Consider the following 21,809-nt stretch of genomic DNA (forward strand, 5'->3'; position numbering starts at 1 on the left):
ATCCCTTAATGCTCCACTTAAGTTTGATTAATCAATATTGTATGTTAAAGTTTTAATTATTCAATTTATATCCCATTTCTTTCATCATTTATATTATGTACCACAATTTTAAATTTTCATGACAATTTCAAAGTGTGTTATCACTCATTTTTAATGGACATTGAGGTTAAAAGGCAAATCTAGGTGTCAAATGATCAAAATGCCCCTCTTCGTACTGCATTCACGATTTTTCGGTAACACCAATTTTTATCAGCTTCCTGAATTTTTTGTTTTTCTTTGTACTAATTCTTTATTTTTTTTTTTACATATCTAATGTCAATTATACTTCAATAAGTCTTTAATTATGTCTCAAAACTTAATTCTGAGGGTTCCCCGCGGTCCCGGGGCCAGCTATTGCCTGCGCCGTAACTTCCCGGTGCGGTCACCCATCGCTTCGGTTTTGGCTCGTTTAACTTAGTTTAACTTTCTCTCTTTTATTTTTCTTTAAGTTTTCTTGTATTTTTTTTATTTATTTTATCATTTTATGCCTGTTTATTATCACTAAAGTGCAGTTCCAGATATCCTGACTTGTCCAGACCGACATTAGGTCACTGGAGTAGTCGAATGTACGGACTACATAAAGTGAGGGCGTTACAATTCTTTGTTAGTAGTATGCCCTAGAGCATATCATTTAATATGTATCTTGTATATATTTTTATTAATAAAAGGCATTTCCACTTTTCTGTTTACATAATATATTTATGTGTAATAGAAAATGTCCATTGATATTTTGTTAGAAATATTATTCTTAAGTTGTTAAGAATATGAGTGACAATATTTCTAGCACAAAGTATCATAAATAGGTTCACAATCGAGGATACTTCATAATAAGGACATGACTTATCCAGAAAGATTGTATTCATGTTTGTTACCAAGTTATTTATATGAGATATAAATAAGATGGAATGGTGAGTCTCATGCCATATGACAAACATGATAGGCACTTATAAATGATAAGTAGGCCGAACCAGTGACACTTATGACAAGCACATGGAGTTTACTCTTGTCAATGTTTTGTCATAAATCATATCAGTGCATATAATCTTTAGACACGAGATAGCACGATTATCTTGTATATAGGTAGTTTGAGTTTGATACTGCTTTCATACTTGTACTATGTATGGGTATATGGGCATGTGTTGGCTCCTACTAGTTATATATGGAGGTAGGTGTTGATCAAGATGGAATCTGTTCCTCTAAGTAAATAGAGATAAAATCCTATGTTCATTTAATTGTTCTTGATGTTTCAAGTTCCTGGCCAGGACAGATAGATTTATTCAGAAAAGGGTTTCTGATGAGAAAATCTTTTAATCAAGAACTGGAATTAAAAGAGAACATAATATTCATAGCAAATGGAGTTTGACATAAACTATGACTCCAGCTTGAGTTGGGATTTTGTAACAGAGAGATTCTAGTGCATGGTAACATATGATTATAGGTTCATTTAAGGTAAACCTTATTACTAAATGGGTGGCCATGGCAGCTATGCTAGGTGTTAACCATGGTCTATGAGGTGCATAAAATGATTTAGAGAAATCATTTATGGTAAGAAAGAGTTCTGATGATATTAAGAGTTGATATCATGTCTCATTGTCAATTAGTGATGAGCCTAGTAAGTCACACACATACACAAGTTATCACCTATTTAAATATGATTTAATTAATTAATTAAAGAGTTTAATTGATTAATTAAATAGGTTTGGTTTGCAATTAAATTGCAAAGTCCCTAGCATGACTTGAAACCAAATCTAGATTATTGGATGTGTAGTATAAATTAAATTTATATTTAAAGTGTTTAAATATGAATTTAATTAATGAGAAATTAATTAATAGAGATTAATTAATTAATTTATATTTGATATAAATTAATTAGAAGAAGAGAAATAATTATTTTGGGTTGAGAACTCAAAATTAAGACACAGGGGCATTTTGGTCATTTCACAGTGTGACACGTGGCACCATGAGATGGTGACACATGGGATTACACATAAGCTTGCCAAATGTTTTTTAATCATGTAAGATGATTAAAATCAATATTAAATATAGGTTTGACACTTGGCACAATGTGATTGGGTCACTTAAACCTAGAGCCAATCAAAGGGTGACATGTGGCAAGGGTTTAATGTGTTAACCTAGCTATTTAAGTGTTGTTATGAAAAAGAAAAGCAACCAGCAGCCACTCCTCTCCTTTGTCATGCCACTTTGAGGCTTTTCATCTATTCTTCTTCATCTCTCATCAATTCAAAGAGATTAGCCATCAATCTCTTGAATTAAGAACACTAGAAATTATTTCTAGTGTCCTGTTTACATCTCTAATCTCTTAAAAGGCAGAACTTGAATTTCTAATTAATAGAAAAAGCTTTAGAAGCTGTTCAAGGGCTGCCATAGGTGTTCTTGGTGTGGACAAGCTAGAGGGACAACATCTGGTGTCCTGAAGACGAATCTCAAAGGCGCAGACACGCTGCAGTGCATCAAGAGGTTAGTGTAATCGTTCTTGATTTAATCTAAGGTTCTAAAATTAATCTGATTAATTTTAAAATCTTAAATGGCAAATACATATCCAAAAACATATTAAAAGAGTTTTAATATGTTGTTTATCATTGAAATCAAATAGATAAAAATAAATCTTGCATGATGCATGTGACCCTAGGTGAAAATTTTTGAATTCAATGGTATAAACTTGTGTTTTTCACGCTTCTGTTCCTTCATTCTTCCCCTCTAAATGAAAATTTTGTCCTTGAAATTTATTGGATTCATATAACTGATATCGTTATCTCATAATTTTACTCACTCTCCCATCATTGTGTCCTTTGCCTTTTGTGTTTCCACTCATGAAATTCTCTTATCCATTAGTTCCTTGATTTTTCATGCTAGAATCCTTACTAGTCCTTCCGTCTCCTTTACTTACTCTAATCCTGTTAACTTGCCTTCATCTAGGTATTCTACATTTATCTCACACAAATATCTCAAATGCCTAAATCATTTCTTTCTAACAAAAATATCAAAATAACTATAAAACTCCATATCGAGGTCTAGATATCTTCGTCCTCAATATATTCTTTTTAATTTATAATCATACTAAAATATCTAATTTTATAGTAATTCCTGTCGTATCAGTAGCTCACATTAGTGTAACCGAGTCACTGACTAATAGTGACCTTTCGATATGTTAGTTTTAAAGTTTTCAATTTCTAACCAAAATTTTCACATTTATTTCTCGTAATAGTACTCTTCTGTACCAAATCAAATACTACTTACAAACATCCTTATCTTGGTGTACCACGAGGAAGCACGTAGCTCTATACAATAATCCCATGTCAGTACTGTAATCTGCAGCTTACAATATAAACATCGAGAACATTACATAGTCACCAGGTTATAACCTCATGGACTAGGTTTTCTAACATCTTATCCTTCTCGAATCCACTAATATCCTAAACCTATTCTGATTATAATATCCATTGACAATTACTAACAATAACATCTTTGCCCTCATTTAGAACAATTCTATTACTGTAACTTACTTTTAGGTAACTAACAATTTTTTTTTTAAATTAATGTCAATCATACTTGTTATCATAGTTTTGATCTTGAAGGACTAGTCACTAATACATCAAAATGTATTCCCATGTAAAGGAATAGCAACACAACATATAATGCTAACACTAACATACAAATAAGTAGTGCTGGGATCAAATAATAACTCATTATTTCTTTCAAAAATTAAGAACTTACCAGCAGCTATATCCAAAGTTTCCGTTCTTTCTCCTTGGTGCAAGTGGACACTCTAACTGGTGCGCTACTATATTCGGGTTTATTCACTGTGATATGGTTGTGAGGAGTACCAACTCTATTTCCATCTCGACCTCTACTGACTGTTTGTGAACTTTGGAGAGCAGATCAAGGTGCTCTAATATAATCTCTAGCAAAATGTCCATGTTCACCATAATTGTAGCAGGCTCCAGTTGCCATATAACAATTACCTCTATGTAGCTTGCCACAAAAATGGAAGATATGGGCAGAACAGGCACTTCTGGTTGTTCGACGACTAGATCTTGGTGGCTCTGCCCTGATGATCCGCCTCTATCATATCCCTGAGCTCAGGGCTCCTCAAATTGTTTTCTCTTCCCTAAATTACTGCTTGAGCTCTGACCCATAGGTTTCTCCCTCTTCTCTATTTCATGCTGCCCTTGTGGGGTTTGGGTCTGTACTTGGGCTTGCGCTGACAGATTATCAGCCGTTTGTTAAAAGAAAGTGGCCGTTTGTTGGGCCATTTGTGCAGTAATTTGCACAGGTGGGCTAGTAAAGTCGAGCTTCCGACTCTCTGAGGCGCTGGGGCCTCACCATGTACTTCCTCCATCACAGACTGTTCTATTGTCTCAATCTTCTCTTCCATATCTTTTCACAGGATTTTCTATTTCCTGTACAACCAACATAAGGAGATTTCTCTCCATTAGTTCATATTTATGATGCAAATGTACTATATGTATCAAATATTTGAGCAGTTATATTTACCGACAAAAAGATTTCAAATTCATAGTTCAAAATTTACTTTAAAACCATTGCTCTGATACCACTAAACATGTCACACTCTACTCCTCCGTAAGATGTAACATGATCCCGTAGTACACCTAATGAATTACCGTACTTCACCTACCGGTAACCCATTAAATATACTACAAGGGATTTTAAAACAATTTTCACAAAATTAAATAGTGGTGGGAACGTTGAATATTTTTTAAAAAGCCTTTAAGTGAATTTTGATCATAGATCAAAATCATCGCTTAAAATCTAGTGTTACAAAAATTTTTCAAAATTTTGGCAGAGTGCCGGCTGTATTTTGAGAAAACAGTTCTTCAAACCTGAAAAGGAAAACACTCCCAATATGTTTTCTCAAATACAACTCCAATAAACTTCATTTCATCTCACAATTCAATCTCAATAATCAAATCATTTCATTTTCAAACCAACCTCATCATAAAAGAAACATTTCATTGATTACAAGACTCAAAAATTAATATTACAAAACTATACAGGTAAATGAAATCTCAAATTTGTATTTAATTACATACCAAAATATTTTACAAGAGTTTTTATACAACTGCTCAAATAATTTACATACATATATTTACATGCATACATCAAAACCTATGTACATGGATATACCTATGATATACCTGGAGCTGATCTAAATGTGTCTTCAAGGAAGCTTACTCAACTACTCTATGCTCTTTTCACCTGTGACAGCTTGCAAAGCTATCGCTGAGTGGTGAACTCAGTGGTGCACAACTATAATTTAAAATATAATACCATATATATGTTGACAAAATTATAACAAATAATTTGGAAATCTTGTTAAAATAACCATGATAAAAAATTTCAATTTGTCAAATCACAACTAAACAATTAAAGTAATTCCAGTAATTTATGGAAATAAATATTAATTTCAATAAAATCAAATATGCATAAATCCCATTTGAAATCAAAATTCTTTACTATTCAAAAAATCATTCTTTATCTCACTAACTATGCAAGACTAATCCGAAAGGGCCATCTCCGGGGTGATTCTAACTCCCTATGGTTAGGGAGGTCGAAACAGGATTCTAACTCCCTATGGTCAGCGAGGTCAAATCATCGTGCACAGTACACACCACAAAAATAAAAAACTTCCAAAAGGGCCATAACAAAAAACTTAGATCTAACCTCTAATCAGAGGAGAATCTAAGCCTGTGCACGTACCATAGTAATCAAAACAAAGCTAACTCCATTGTCTCCTCAACAAATGAGAGAGATGGGTAATAACCTAGTCAAGCATCTATAGTGAGATATAAAACAATATCATAAATCTCTTTGTCCTTTTTGTGAGCATAAATCACAACATAATTCGATTCAAAGTCAATTCTAATATCCAATAATTTTTATGCTCATCACAATTCAAAACATAAATTTGTATTTTTCCATGCAAATTACCCATCACAATTCAAAATATATTCTATCAAAATTTTCCAAAACATAATTTATTCAATCCACAACAATACTTAATACTTGTTTAAATACCATTTCACAAAACAAAACTCATGCATACTATAACAATTTCAATAATCAGTGAAATAAATTCAATATTTGATAAACATAATACATAGGGGAAATAAAGTCATTTAATTATATGAAATATTCAAAACAAAAATTAATTAAAAACTAGTTGTGCACAAACCTCTTATTTACTTCAATTCTTGTTTTTCCTTCGAAGATCCCTTTCCAGTCTCTTTTTCAACTGAAACACACAATATACAATGTTTCAGTACCATATCTCATAATTAATCCAACAATTTATTTCATGCCCAATGTTAACTGTTCTATTGGACCAAGTTACAATGGGCATTTGGCAAAATTCTCTTTATGAAATTATTTTTTATTGTGTCTTCTTTAATTCCCTTTTTGACTTGTACTCAAAGGTCTTATATTGGCACGGTCCTTAATTAGGTCAATGGCTTTGACCTTAAATTCTGACCTTATACATTTATAATTTAAGAAAGTTGCCTAAAACAAAGTTTTAGGTCTCTTTCTTAACTTTCCAAATTGGTATGGCTCATTACATTAGGAGATTTCTTGTGGGAGATATGCCTATTTGAATTTTCTGGACTTAATGGTCAATTGTACCAATTCCAGATTTTATACATTAACTTCATCAAACTAATTGACCTATTTCTCTTGGTTTCTGGGTTTTGGTCCAATTATCAATTTTATAGGTCTATGTCTTATTGAATTTTTGGCACTGATTTCAGGTCATTTGGAGTTTTCTGGACCAAGTTATGGTCATTTTACTAATGCTGGTCAAGTTGCACTTATTTGACAATTCTGGGTCGCTTTTAGGTCAAAGTCAATTCGACCAGTTTTTGTAACCTAACTTTGGCGATCATTTTGACTTGGTAATTGGCATTTCTGGGCTTAGTGGTCCTCACCAAAGTTGTAGCCCTATGTCTAAGCTTTCCAACGGTATAAATTTTAGGTCATTTGGACTAGTTTTGAGTGATTTATGGTCATTTTAATAACTACTGTTCATATGGTCAATTTCTGGGTTCTCAAAGTTTCAATGCTAGATTAGGTCATCCTTTTAAGTCACTTCTAGGCAGAATTTTGGCAATACTTCTACATGAAAGTTGGCTTATTTTATGTCTAGTTTCACCTTCAATTGGCCTTATACTAATTAGAGTCGCAACTTTACACTTATAACCTAATTTATACGCTGCCAATAATCACAACCTGCATAAGAGAATTTACACTCCTAATTTGGCAATCCTCCTCCTCTCAATATTTCAACATTTATTCTTGGCACTTCTATATTTATTCAACACAATTCCAACAAAGTAAATCGGGCAGAATACTCAAGATTTAAAGGTACACAATACTCCATTAATATTTAACATGTAAACCAACCCAAATTCAATTTACATAATCACCAAATTGTCACATACACTTCCATAACAAAAACACACATACTACCCCCAATTCAACTCTATCATATTTCATGAATAATTTTCATCAATTCACAAAAAAATTCAAGGGTTTACAAGTTGCCAACCATGGCAGTTTACTGAGGTATTCAATTCCCTTTTTAAACTCCTAATTTCAAGCACTAACATATATATACATGGGCATTAACTTGCTACACTTCAATTTGAGTTAATCAACCTTAATTCCCTTCTATTTGAGGTAAGAAACAAACTCAAGTAAACCAAGTTTCATGGCTACCGAAATCATGGTGTAGAAAAACTCAAACATTTCCTCACAATTTTTCTTAGCCATTTAACTTGTCTCAAGCTTAACACAACTTTTACTTAAGAAATTTTAAGAAACTAGCACTTACCTTGTTATGGAGCTTGATCAAACCTCAACTAATCCCCTTCAAATTACCATCAATCTCTTCCTTGTGATGTGAGGAGCAAAGTTAGTGAAGCAAGCTTTGGGGTTTGAGTTGAAAATGGTGGAGGTATGAAGCTTGTGAAGAATTCGGCTATGGAGGAAAATTTGGTCTTCAATTCGGCTAGAGAAGATGAATGCAGAAACTGAATGTTTAGTGGACATACACATGTCCCTTAATATGTATAAATACCCCTTAGTGCTCTACTTAAGTTTGATTAATCAATATTATATGTTAAAGTTTTAATTATTCAATTTATATCCCATTTCTTTCATCATTTATATTATGTACCACAATTTTAAATTTTCATGACATTTTCAAACTGTGCTATCACTCATTTTTAATAGACATTGAGGTCAAAAGGCAACTCTAGGTGTCAAATGACCAAAATGCCCCTCTTCGAGTTGCACTCATAATTTTTCGGTAACACCAATTTTTAATGGTTTCTTAAATTTTTCGTTTTTCATTGCACTAATTGTTTAATTTTTTTTGACATATCTAATGTTAATTATACTTCAATAAGTCTTTAATTATGTCTCAAAACTTAATTCCGAGGGTTCCCCGCGGTTCCAGGGTTAGCTATTGCCTGCGCCGTAAATTCCCGGTGCGGTCACCCATCTCTTCGGTGTTGGCTCGTTTAACTTAGTTTCACTTTCTCTCTTTTATTTTTCTTTAATTTTTCTTGTATTTTCTTTTTTATTTATTTCATCATTTTATGCATGTTTATTATCACTGAAGTGTAGTTCCAGACATCTTGACTTGTCCGGACCGACATTAGGTCACCAGAGTAGTCGAATGTACAGACTACGTAAAGTGAGGGCGTTACAATTCTTTCCCTCTAAATGAAAATTTCGTCCTCGAAATTTGTCAGATTCATATAAATTTATCGAAATCACTTAAATCCTTTGGCACATGTCACCACCACATTGCATCTTATTTTTAATTGACTTATTCTCATTAAGCCAAGTGTCAAAGCTAGAGTTAATCTTGACTTTGATCATCTTGCATGATAGGAAGACAAATGGCAAGTTTATATGGTGCCATGTGCTACCATCTCATGGTGCCACATGTCACCATGTGAAATGACCAAATAACCTGTGAAGCCCCTTACCTGTCTATTGTATAGCTAAGCAAGAAGTGCCACATTCGGTGCCAAAGCACCCTATCTTGCCTTATCATGTTCATTGTAAACTTTTAATATCATTTAAAAGCATGTAATCCATTTGTAGAAATTCTTTTTATATATAATTTATTTTCTGTGGAGACCCGGCCAGAGTCTCTTCTGTTTTATTAGCAACTAGCGAGTTTTACTAATCACCTGTTAACATGTTCATATTCATTTCACATATTTCCAAATTATGTTATATTGTATCATATCATTTACAATATTTATGAGATCTCCAAAAGATATCATCTATTGCATTCATATAGAAATTCATAGATAATAACTTACAAGTTTTTATTACAATCTCAAAGTTCAATTACAAGTCCAAAATGAAATACATCATGTGTTTTTGTACAATGATCAAAAGAACAAAATCTAGACATATATGGGCCCTACCATTAAAATACAAAAGACTGAGGTGACTCTGGACGGTGGCAGATCTGGTCGGAGCTCTGTCCGAATACTACTGTGGCAGCTGCTGCTATAGTGGCTGCTAATCTCCAGTACCTACGCGATGGAAAACTAACACGCTAAGCATAACACTTAGTGGTGCATAATTTATAATAACAATAACTAAACAATTTAAATAATAATTCTATATATGGCAAATTTCATAATTTCTAGGTATTTTACATTTTCATTTCACTTTGGAAACAATTTAAATTATTGGGATCTTTTCTATTTACTTATTGTATATTCAGTCTTAATTAATTATTATCAGTGCCTAAGAAACCTATAACAGACTATAAAAGTTGGATACACTGGAGTATACGGGTTAGACAACTATATGTCTACCTTGTATGCATCTGTCAAGCACGAGGCTAGCTGTCAGGCTTGTAAAGACAGAAATTAAGTTAGGCACAATGGCCAGTAAGTAGGCATATAGCCTGTAGAATAATCATACCAGATATATACTATTAATTCTTGATTTTCTCTGTAGGCAATACTGCTATCTGTAGTCCCTATTTGGTATATCAATCGATCCAAACTAAATAAATAAGTCCAGGTATATTATGAGCAATTACACATTATTACATATTTATTTGAATGTTCACATCACTTTATAGTGGGAAAATAGGTCCTACATACCTCTTTCATGTTGTAGTTTAGAGTTTAATAGCTTGTTAGGGTTAAATTCCCTACCATAAGATAATTTATTTCAAGGACTCTTCTTTGGTTTCAGTTTTTGTGTCTTACTTTTGCATATTCATATAATTAGTTTGTAGCCACTATTTGGCCACACTTCCTTCATAGAAGTTGTTTCCCTATGTCTTATCTTTATTTTTCCTTTTGAATCATGTCAATTTGATTTTTAAAACTCACGTTATGGTTAGATAACTATAACTGACTCATTTCCAGATTCTGGTTCCTTAACTAGGCAGCTTTTGAACTTAGAGTTTACCTAATTAATGGAATATGTTGCAGTCACCTTTAGGCATGGTAATCTTCATAGAAATTGTTTCCCTATGTCTTGTGGTCACTTAGAATTTTTAATCACAATTTTTCAAGTTTTGTGGAATTAGTTATGGCCAAATAACTGAACTAGAGTCATGTACCCCGTGCCAACAGATGTTCGATTCAGGTCAGTGACTATAGGTCACTTTTTGAGGTCCTTAAATTCATAATTTGAGGAAGGTTCTTGAAACAAAGTTGTAGCCCTATCTCTTAGGTTTCTGGAAAGGTATAGATCATCCCAATTGAATTTTTCTAATGGGAGTTATGACTAAAAGACTGTTCTGGGGTCAAGTGAAATTTGGTCAGGTTCTAGGTTTTGATGCAGTGACTTCTTCTAACTATTTGACCTAGTTCTCTTGATTTCTGGGTATTGGTCAAAATACCAATTTTGTAGGTCTGTGTTTTGTGGACATTTTACCACTAATTTCATTACATTTGAGTTCTGGTAGACCAAGTTATGGCCATTTTTCCAAAACTAGTCGGGCGAGTTTATGTCCATCAATTTCTAGGCGACCTAATTCTGGGCAGTTTTGTGACCCAACTTAGGCCAGCAATTTGGTTTTTGGTATTTCTGGGTTCAGTGGTCTTCATGAAAATTGTAGCCCTATATCTAAGATTTCTAATGGCATCAAATTCAGGTCATTTGGACCAGTAAAGAGGGAGTTATGACCAAATGAATATGTACTGTTCATTTGGTCATTTTCTGGGTTTTGTGCAGGGTCATCCGAATTTGGGCAGTGTTTAGGTCAAGTTTTTGATAGAATTTAAGTATGGTTTCTTCATAGAAAATGGGCTATTTTGAGTCTAGTTTTACTTCCAATTGGCCTCATACCAATTAGAGCAACACACAATTAGTTATGGTTTATCAAACACACTTGATTCGTTGAGTCCCAACCTGCAGAAAACAAGCACTCCTAATTTTCAATTTCCTCCAACTTCCTTACTTTAATTGGCATGCATAACACTTCTATATGTAACAATCTCAACTCAATAGGTCAATTTCAATCATTTACATAAATTCCTAAAATCATGTACACAAACCCTAGTTTCAAAGTTTCAATTTGTATAAACACTACACATTCAACTCCCAAACACATCAACTTATCAAACATGCTCATGGAACCATTTTTCATTACTTAAAAGCATCAAACCTCGAGGGTTCCATGGCTGCCAAAAATCATGCCTCCCTTTTCTCAAGTTTTCCTTTTGATTTTCATGAAATTTATACTTAGTTTAGCATGCTTCTTATACTTATAGAAGAAAGAATAGTAGTTAGAGCACTTACCCTTTTGGGTGTCTTGTTAAACTTTCCTTCTACCTCTTTATATTACTACCAATGGCTTCCTTATAGAGTGGGCAGGATTTTTAATGAAGGGTGCTAAAGGTTTTAGTGAGAAAATGGGGTGGGATTCAAGCTCAAAGCTTGAGCAACAATGGTGAAAAAAGGGAGAAACCAACCGGCCAAGGAGAGAGAGAGAAGAGGGAGTGGAGAAGATAGCTTTGGTTGATAGGATTTGTCTCTAGTGTCTTATATATTTATTCATTTTTATGTACTTTAATTTTTTTTTAAATGCCATAAGCTTTTTCCTTTCCTTTCCTTTCCTTTTTCTTTTCTCTTCTTCTTTCTTTTCTTTTCTCATTTCCCACTAATAAATTTATAATTTTAATTTATTTTAATTTTTTCAAATTTTAATTTGACATTTAGGTTAAAATTCACCTCTGAGGGTGAAATGACTAAAATGCCCTTTATAGTGCTCATCGGGTTATTTTTATTATTTTTATACCAATTAATAAATTCTCTAAATTTTATTTTATTTTCTCTAAATTTTTCTTATATTTTCTTAATATTTATTTCATCAATTTATGCCTCCTCACTATAGTTTAAGTGTAGTTCCAGACATTCTGACTGTCCGAACAGACATTAGTCATCAGAACAGTAGAATGTACGAACCACCTACTATGAGGGCGTTACAATTCTTCCCCTCTAAATAGAAATTTTGTCCTCAAAATTTACCTGATGTGAAGAGTTGAGGAAACTGCTGCCTCATCGTCTCCTCGCTCTCCCATGTCGCTTCTTCTATGTTGCAGTGTCTCTACAAGACTTTCACTAGTGGATCCTCTTATTTCTGAGTTCTTTCACTTCCCGTGCTAAGATTCTGACTGGTTCTTCTTCATATGTCAAATCAGTTTGTACAATTATCTCCTCTACTAAAATGACATGTGAAGGATCTGATCTGTATCTCCTGAGCATCGACATATGGAGTACATTGTGAATCTTGTCCAGCTCAGGGGGTAAAGCTAGCTTGTAGGCTACTGGACCCACACGTTCAATGACATCGTATGGACCAATAAACCTAGGGCTTAACTTACCCTTCTTGTCAAATCTTAGCACTTTCTTCCAAGGTGATACCTTGAGAAATACCTTATCGCCAACCTCATACTCTATATCCTTTCTCCTCAGGTCGACATATGTCTGTCTGAGGCGACTTTCAAATTGTCTCTGATGAGTTTCACTTTTTCCTCAGTCAGGCCTACTACTTTCTCTTCCCCCATTTCCGTCCAACATAAGGGAGTCCTGCATCTCCTCCCATACAATGCTTCATGTGGAGCCATTTTTATGCTGGCTTGGTAGCTATTGTTGTAAGCAAACTCTACCAAAGGAAGATGCTTCTCCCAACTTCTTTCAAAATCAATGATGTAGCTTCTTAACATGTCCTCCAATACCTATCATATCATATCATTCATGTTATTAGTGTCAGGTCATTATTATCATTCCTTTAACAGTAATTCATTAAGTTATAAGGGTTACTTGAATCACCCTTTCTAACTGTCCATCCGTCTATGGATGAAAAGCCATACTAAAGTGCAGTTGAGCGCCTAAAGACTCTTGTAGCCTCTTCCAAAACCTCGAAGTAAATCTCGGGTCTCGATCAGATATGATAGATGTTGGCACTCCATGTAGCCGGAATATCTCATCTATGTAAATCTCTGCTAACCTCTCCAGTGAGTAGTTGGCTCTAACTGGTAGGAACTGAGCTGACTTGGTCAATCTATCCATAATCACCTATATGGTATCATGCTTCCTCTGTGCCAATGGTAGCCCAGTAATAAAATCCATGGTGATGCGGTTCCATTTCCACTCTGGTATGGATATGGGTTGCAACAACCCTGATGGAACCTGATGTTCAGCCTTTGTCACACCCTACCCCTCTGTAAGGCATAACATGATCCCGTAGTATACCTAATGAATTACCAACTCCGTCTACTGATAACCCATTAAATACACTACAAGGGATTTTAAAAACTTTTCTTACTTCTTTTACAGTGGTGAGCACTATTTACAGGTGTTAAAAACTTTTGTGAACTGAAGTGAAATAGCTAACTCATTTGAATTATTTGGAATTTCTGTAAAAATTTTGGCAGAGTGCCATCTGTATTTTGGATAAAACAGTTCTTCAGAAAACCTGTAAAAAGCACTTCAATATATTTCCAAATCTCAACTCCAACATATTTCTCAACACAACACATTTCTCAACTCAATCTACAGTAATTTTTCAAAGACTGAGATAAAATAAATATAATACAATTTTTACAAGCCAAAATAACTCATAATTATTTTACAATTTCAATGTATAATTTTAATTTACAACTGCTCAAAACCAAAAACAATGTGTACATACAGTGGTCATACATTACAGTACAAAATGCAAAATGTTGGTATACTCATTATACCCGGTAGTCTCTCGCTGGAGGTACTAGCAGCCTAGTCTGCTGCCCTGTCTGTCTGTCTACCTGCGACAGCAATAAAAAGCTATCACTGAGACAATGTCTCAGTGGTGCACAACATTAACCAAATACAATTTAAATCACAATTCATAAATTATATAAATAGTGGATACTTAAAACCATAGTTAATTTCAAGACCATAATTGTCAACAAGAATTTAAACTCCATTTCTCAATATCACAATAAATTTCGATAAGTCAGATCATGGTTGAATTCAAAAGACAGTATATGTCAATAAGAGTTTAAATTCATTTCACAATCTCACAATACATATCAATAAATCACACACAGCTTAATCATGTTCCAAAGTTCAATTCGTCCCAAAAGCCGATGGCTAATGAGGTATTCAATTCGTCCCAAAAGTCGATGACTAATGAGGAATAACATAGCTAGCTAGAAAAAATATGAGTACTCATCCAATTCGTCCTCAACAGGCACACACCTCAACACTTCAGCCAGAGAGGGAATTCAATTCGTCCCACTAGACAAGCTAGCGAGGAATACAATCAATATACATGATAGCTGTGGTTTCAAACCATTTCCAATACTTTTCAATCAATAAGTATCCATCAATATCATTCAAATAATTTCTCACAGTTTTCAAATCATTTACAATGCTTTTCAAGCAATAAATATCCATTCAAACACATTTCCACAATTTAAAACAATAATGTACAAATAGTCATAATTCATTTCAATTGAAAAATTCAAATGAAATAGTTGTTGTGCACAAACCTCTGATAACTGTCTCCTGGTCTGGACTCAATATTTCCTTCCCTTTTTCTAAGTCTTTGCTAACTGAGAAACACAATTTGAAGTGTTTCAGTACTAAATTAAACTGTCTCTATCGATAATGTTTGACAAATAATTCACTGAAAGCTATTATTTGCTTAATCACCTAATATACCGACCCTCGATGCGTTCTAGGTAAATTAGGTTTTAGTGTCATTAATATGTCACATTCGATAGGGTTTTAGGATTGGTACGTTTTACCAAACTCATTTCCTTGTTTAATGCATTTTAATGCAACTTGCTGGATCCCGGTATACTAGTTTGACCTAGCCAGAAGACCTAGTTCCCTCGGTTTTCGAGTTTCGGTCAAAACTACAAAATTGTAGATCTATGTCTTATCGAATGCGGGGCAAAATTTCAGGTCATTCCGAGTTATGTAGTCCAATTTATGGTCATTTTACTATTGCTGGTCAAATGGCATCAAATTAGGTCATTTTAGGTCAATTTGGTCAACTTTGGTTCGGCCAGTTTTTGGACCCGAACTTGTGCAAGCTGTTTGACTTGCTTATGGTCATTTCTGGGCCATGTGTCTTCATAAGACTTGTAGGTATGGGTCTTAACTATTCATGGTTAAAATTTCAGGTCAATTGGACCTGTTTTGAGTGAGTTATGGCCTAAACACTAACTACTGCCCAATTGGTCAATTTTCAGGCCTCATTTGCACTTAATCCGAATTGGTCATTTTTCATGCTACATTGCAAGCAGAATTTTGGTATGCTTTCTCAATGAAAGTTGGCACATTTTGTGCCTAGTTTCACCTCCAATTGGTCTCATGCCAATTGGAGTTACACATTTAGAGTTATAGGCTAAAATGCACACTGCCCTTAATTACATTGCATAAACATGTATTAATTACACATTTACCTTACTCTAAGTCCATCTCTCTTACCCATTCTGTTTTGGTACATTACCAAAACCATTTACCACTTCACTTTAATGTCACTTTGGGCAGAATACAAATATCCTCAATACACCAAATAAAACTCTAATTTACAAAGTCCAAATACAACCACATATACACATAAACATTTCTAATTCTTACATACACTTTACACAACTAATTTATATACATATCCATCAATCCTCAATGTCATGATTCTGCCAATATCTTCATGAGTTCATACATTCATCATGGAGTCTCAAAGCTGCCGAATTGTTCCACAATGCCAAAGTGTCCTACAATTCATCAATTTCCATTCCAAGTGCACAATCACCATATACATGTGGAATAATTTACTAGGACATTAAATCACCCTAATCAACATAATTTCTCATCAAATATATGTATGAATATTTCATTAAACATACAACTCCATGGTTGTCCAAAATTAATATATCAAGAACTCCTCAAAACTTAAAATTTCCTTCACAAAGCAACCACCTATAACATGTATACAAACTTTAACAAAACAATATTCAAAAATACAAACTTACTTTTGGTTGGGACTTGTTAAACCTTAACTAAACTTCTTGATTTTAGTATCAAACTTTTCCTTGTGATGTGGGGATAAAACTTAATGAAGAAACTTAGGTGATTAGAAGTGAAATGAGGGAATGGATCAAGCTCATGCAAAACGGCAATGGAGTTCTCCCTTTCTTCTCAATTCGGCATGGTTGAATCCAAGTGAGGAAGATGAAATTGCTGATGGTATAATGGGTGTACACCTGCCCCATTTAGCTTTTAGTTAATTCTTTAGTGGCCCACTCACTCAAATTAATCATATAATAAGTTTAATTTCCACTTATTCCACATTAAACCCTTAATTTTTGTTATTTACTTTAAGTACCACCAAATTAATTTTTCATTTTATTTTCTAAGTGTAATATTATTTATTTTTTTTATGAAAATTTAGGTCAAAAGACAATTCGGGATGTCAAATGACCATAATGCCCCTGTTCGGGTTACATTCCCGATTTTTCGGTAACACCGGGTTTTGTCTGTTTTTCGATTTCTCACTTTTCTTTGTACTAATTATTTAATTTTTCTTTGATTTTTATAATGATATTTATATTTCAATAAGGGTCTATTTAATTCCTAAAAATATTTTCCAGGGTTCCCCGCAGTCCAGGGTTAGTCAACGGTCCACGCCGTGACTTCCCGGTGCGGTCACCCATCGCTAGGGTTCTCGGCTCGCTTAACTTGGTTACATTTCTTTGCTATTATTTTTCCTTTGTTTTTCTTGTATTTTCTTTTCTTGTATTTCACTATTTTATGTCTCCTCACTCATAACGAAGTGTAGTTCTAGGCATCCTAGCTGTCCGGACAACACTGATCACCGGAACAGTAGAACGTACTACCGAACTTAGGGGTGTTACAGCCTTAACTTGGTGGCATGTTAAACATCTGGTCAAAAAATCACCAATCTCTTTCTTCATTCCAGGGCACCAATAATGTGTTTTCAGGTCTTGGTACATCTTGGGACTTCCTGGGTGCATAGCATGAAAGTTATTGTGCACCTCTTTTAAGATATTCTTCTTCAGTTCCTCATCTCCTGGTACACAGATTCTACCTTTATAATATAGGCACCCATCTCCTTTCAACTCATAGTCAATCTCCTTTCCTTCTTGAGTTCTGCCCATAACAGTTAGTAACTTCTCATCCCTTAGCTGTGCTTCTTGTATTTGCTGTAACAAGCTTGGCTTTACAAGCAACTCAGCCAAAAGTACCCCATCCTGTGCTAAAGACAACCGAGCATTCAGTGCTCTTAAAGCCATCATGGACTTCCTGCTTAGTGCGTCAGCCACTACATTTGCCTTTCTCGGGTGATAGTCGATCACACAATCATAATCTTCAAGGAATTCAATCCATCTCCTCTATCTCAGATTGAGTTCCTTTTAGATTGGCAAATACTTCAGACTCTTGTGATCCGTATAGATGTAGCATTTCTCACCATATAGGTAATGCCTCCATATCTTCAATGCAAATATTATTACCACCAATTCTAGATCATGAGTTGGGTAGTTTTTTTCATATGGCCTTAGCTGTCTAGAAGCATAGGCAACTACTTTCCCTTCCTACATCAGAACACACCCAAGCCCATTGTGAGAGGCATCACTGTAGACCACATAGTCTTTCTTTGACTCTGGCTATGTCAACACTAGAGCTTCTATAAGCATAGCCTTTAGCTTCTCAAAACTGGTCTGACATTTATCATTCCAATCAAACTTTGCATTCTTGTATAGCAGTTTAGTTAGTGGGGCTGCTATAAGGGAAAATCCATTTACAAATCTCCTGTAGTATCCTACTAACCCCAAAAAGCTTCTAACCTCTATTACATTTCTAGGAGGCTTCCATTCAACTATTGCTTCAATCTTCTTTGGATCTACCCTGATCCCATCTGCTGATACAATGTGTCCAAGGAAGGATATCTCATCCAACCAGAAGTCACACTTGGACAACTTGGCATACAACTGCTTTTCCCACAGTGCCTATAGTACTACTCTCAGGTGTTCATCATGCTTTTCCCGATTTTTAGAATACACCAAGATATCATCTATAAAGACCACAATAAACCGATCCAAGTAGGGATGAAAGATGCAGTTCATTAGGTCCTTGAAAGCTGCTGGTGCATTTGTCAGCCCAAATGGCATCCCTAGAAACTCATAGTGTTCATATCGGGTCCTGAAAGCAGTTTTAGGAACATTTGTCTCCTTCACTCTCAACTGGTGATAGCCGGATCTGAGATCTATCTTAGAGAATACTCCAGCTCTCCTCAACTGATCAAATAGGTCATCTACCCTAGGTAAAGGGTATTTGTTTTTCACAGTCACCGTATTCAGCTGCCGGTAGTCTATACATAGCCGAAGGGTGCCGTCCTTCTTCTTCACAAATAGCACTGGTGCTCCCTAAGTTGACACACTAGGGCGTATAAAACCCTTGTCTAGTAGCTCCTGTAACTGAACTTTCAACTCTCTCAATTCAGTAAGTGCCATCCTATATGGAGCAATGGAAATCGGTGCAGTACCCAGCATAACCTCTATAACAAACTCCACTTCTCTATCATGTGGCAAATCTGGCAACTCTTCCGGAAACACATCTGGAAATTCACAGACTGTGGGGATCTCCTACATGCTTAAGCTAGTATTCCTGGTGTTAACCACATGTGCTAAGAAAGCCTCACAGCCCTTTCTTATCATTCTTCTAGCTGTCGTGGCTGATATGATAGTAGAAAGACAACCCGTTCCTTCACCCACAACTGTAATCTCATTCCCTTCTGCTGTTTGTAGTGACATCCTCTTTGGCTGATAATCTACCATCGCCTGATGACGTGATAACCAATCCATTCCCAATATTACATTAAACTCATGGAATGGTAATTCAATCAATTCAGTTGGAAACTCATAACCCTACATCCTCAGAGGACAACCCTTGTAGACCTTTTTCACCATGACACTATGCCCTAAAGGGTTTGTGACTTGTATGTCCTTCTCTAACTCCTCTATCTGTACCCCTCTATCAACTGGCGATGTGATACACACATATGCATGTGTAGAACCCGGATCAATCAATGCACATACTAACAGATCATAAAGAGAAAATGTACCTCTAATAATATCAGTTGGCTTTGGCTCATCTCGGGCTCTCATAGCATAAGCACGAGGTGCTACTCTAGTCTCCTGCCTCTGAACTATCTCTGTAGTAGGCCTCTGTGATGTACCAGCTGTATCAGGCCTTGCAAGTCTTCTACCCCTCTGTGCTGCTAGGGCAGACCTCTCCATCTAGGATGGAGTAGTGGGTACACTAGCATTCCTTTGTGGATAATCCTTCAGGAAGTGATCCGTAGGCCCACATTTGAAACATCCAGCTGAAGGGAGCTGGTGTATTTTCTAAGATAGATCTCAAATCAGGCTATCACCAGCTGAAAGTAAAGGAGACAGATGTGCCAAAAACTACTTTCAGGACCCGATATGGACACTATGAGTTTCTAGTGATGCCATTTGGGCTAACAAATGCACCAACAGCTTTTATGGACCTAATGAACCGTATCTTTCACTCTTACTTGGATCAGTTTATTGTGGTCTTTATATATGATATTCTGGTTTATTCTAAGAATAGGGAGGAGCATGATGAACACCTGAGAGTAGTACTACAGACACTGCGAGAAAGGCAATTATATGCCAAGCTATCCAAGTGTGACTTCTGGTTAGATGAAATATCCTTCCTTGGACACATTGTATCAGCAAATGGGATCAGGGTGGATCCAAAGAAGATTGAAGCAATAGTTGAATGGAAACCTCCCAGAAATGCAACAGAGGTTAGAAGTTTCTTGGGGTTAGCTGGTTATTACGGGAGATTTATGAAAGGATTCTCCCTTATAGCAGCCCCGTTGACTAAGTTGCTACACAAGAATATCAAATTTGACTGGAATGATAAATGCCAGGCTAGCTTTGAGAAGCTAAGGGCTATGCTCACAAAAGCTCCAGTGCTGACACATCCAAAGTCAGAAAAGACTATGTGATCTATAGTGATGCCTCTTATAACGGGCTTGGGTGTGTTTTAATGCAAGAAGGTAAAGCAGTTGCCTATGCTTCCAGGCAGCTAAGGCCACATGAAAAGAACTACCCAACACATGATCTAGAATTGGCTATAATAATATTTGCACTGAAGATATGGAGGCATAACCTATATGGTGAGAAGTGCTACATATACACAGATCACAAGAGTCTGAAGTACTTGCCAACCCAAAAGGAACTCAATCTGAGAAAGATAGATTGAATTCCCTAGAGATTATAACTGTGTGATCAACTATCACCCTGGAAAGGCAAATGCAGTGGCTAACGCACTGAGAAGGAAGTCCATGATGGCTTTAAGGGCACTGAATGCTCAGTTGTCTGTAGCATAGGATGGGGTACTTTTGGCTGAGTTGCATGTAAAGCCAATTTTGCTACAGCAAATACAAGAAGCACAGCTAAGGGATGAGAAGTTGATAACTGTTATGGGCACAGTTAAAGAGGGGAAGGAGACTGACTATGAGTTGAAAGGAGATGGATGCCGATACTATAAAGGCAAAATTTGTGTACCAGGAGATGAACTGAAAAAGAATATCCTGAAAGAGGCACACAATAGCTTCCATGTTATGCACCCAGGAAGTACTAAGATGTATCATGATCTAAAGGCACAGTATTAGTGGCCTGGAATGAAGAAGGAGATTGGAGATTTTATTACTAGATGTCTGACATGCCAGTAGGTCAAAGCTAAGCATCAGGTTCCATTAGGGTTATTATAACCTATATCCATACCAGAGTGGAAATGGGACCGCATCACCATGGATTTTGTAACTAGGCTACCATTGACACAGAAGAAGCACAATACCATCTGGGTTATTATAGACAGATTAACTAAGTCAGCACACTTCCTACCTATCAAAATTGACTATTCACTAGAGAGACTAGCAGAAATCTACATAGCTGAGATAGTACGGTTACATGGAGTGCCAACATCGATTATATCTGATCGAGACCCGAGGTTTACTTCGAGGTTTTGGAAGAAACTACAGGAGTCGTTAGGCACTCAACTGCACTTCAGTACGGCTTTTCATCCTCAGACGGATGGACAGTCTAAAAGGGTGATTCAGGTAACTCTTAAAACTTAGTAAAATATATATAAATATCAAAAGACTGATAATAATGATACGACATGAATGACATGAT

The sequence above is a fragment of the Hevea brasiliensis genome, chromosome 14 (assembly GCF_030052815.1).
Source record: "Hevea brasiliensis isolate MT/VB/25A 57/8 chromosome 14, ASM3005281v1, whole genome shotgun sequence".
Lineage (NCBI taxonomy): Eukaryota > Viridiplantae > Streptophyta > Magnoliopsida > Malpighiales > Euphorbiaceae > Hevea > Hevea brasiliensis.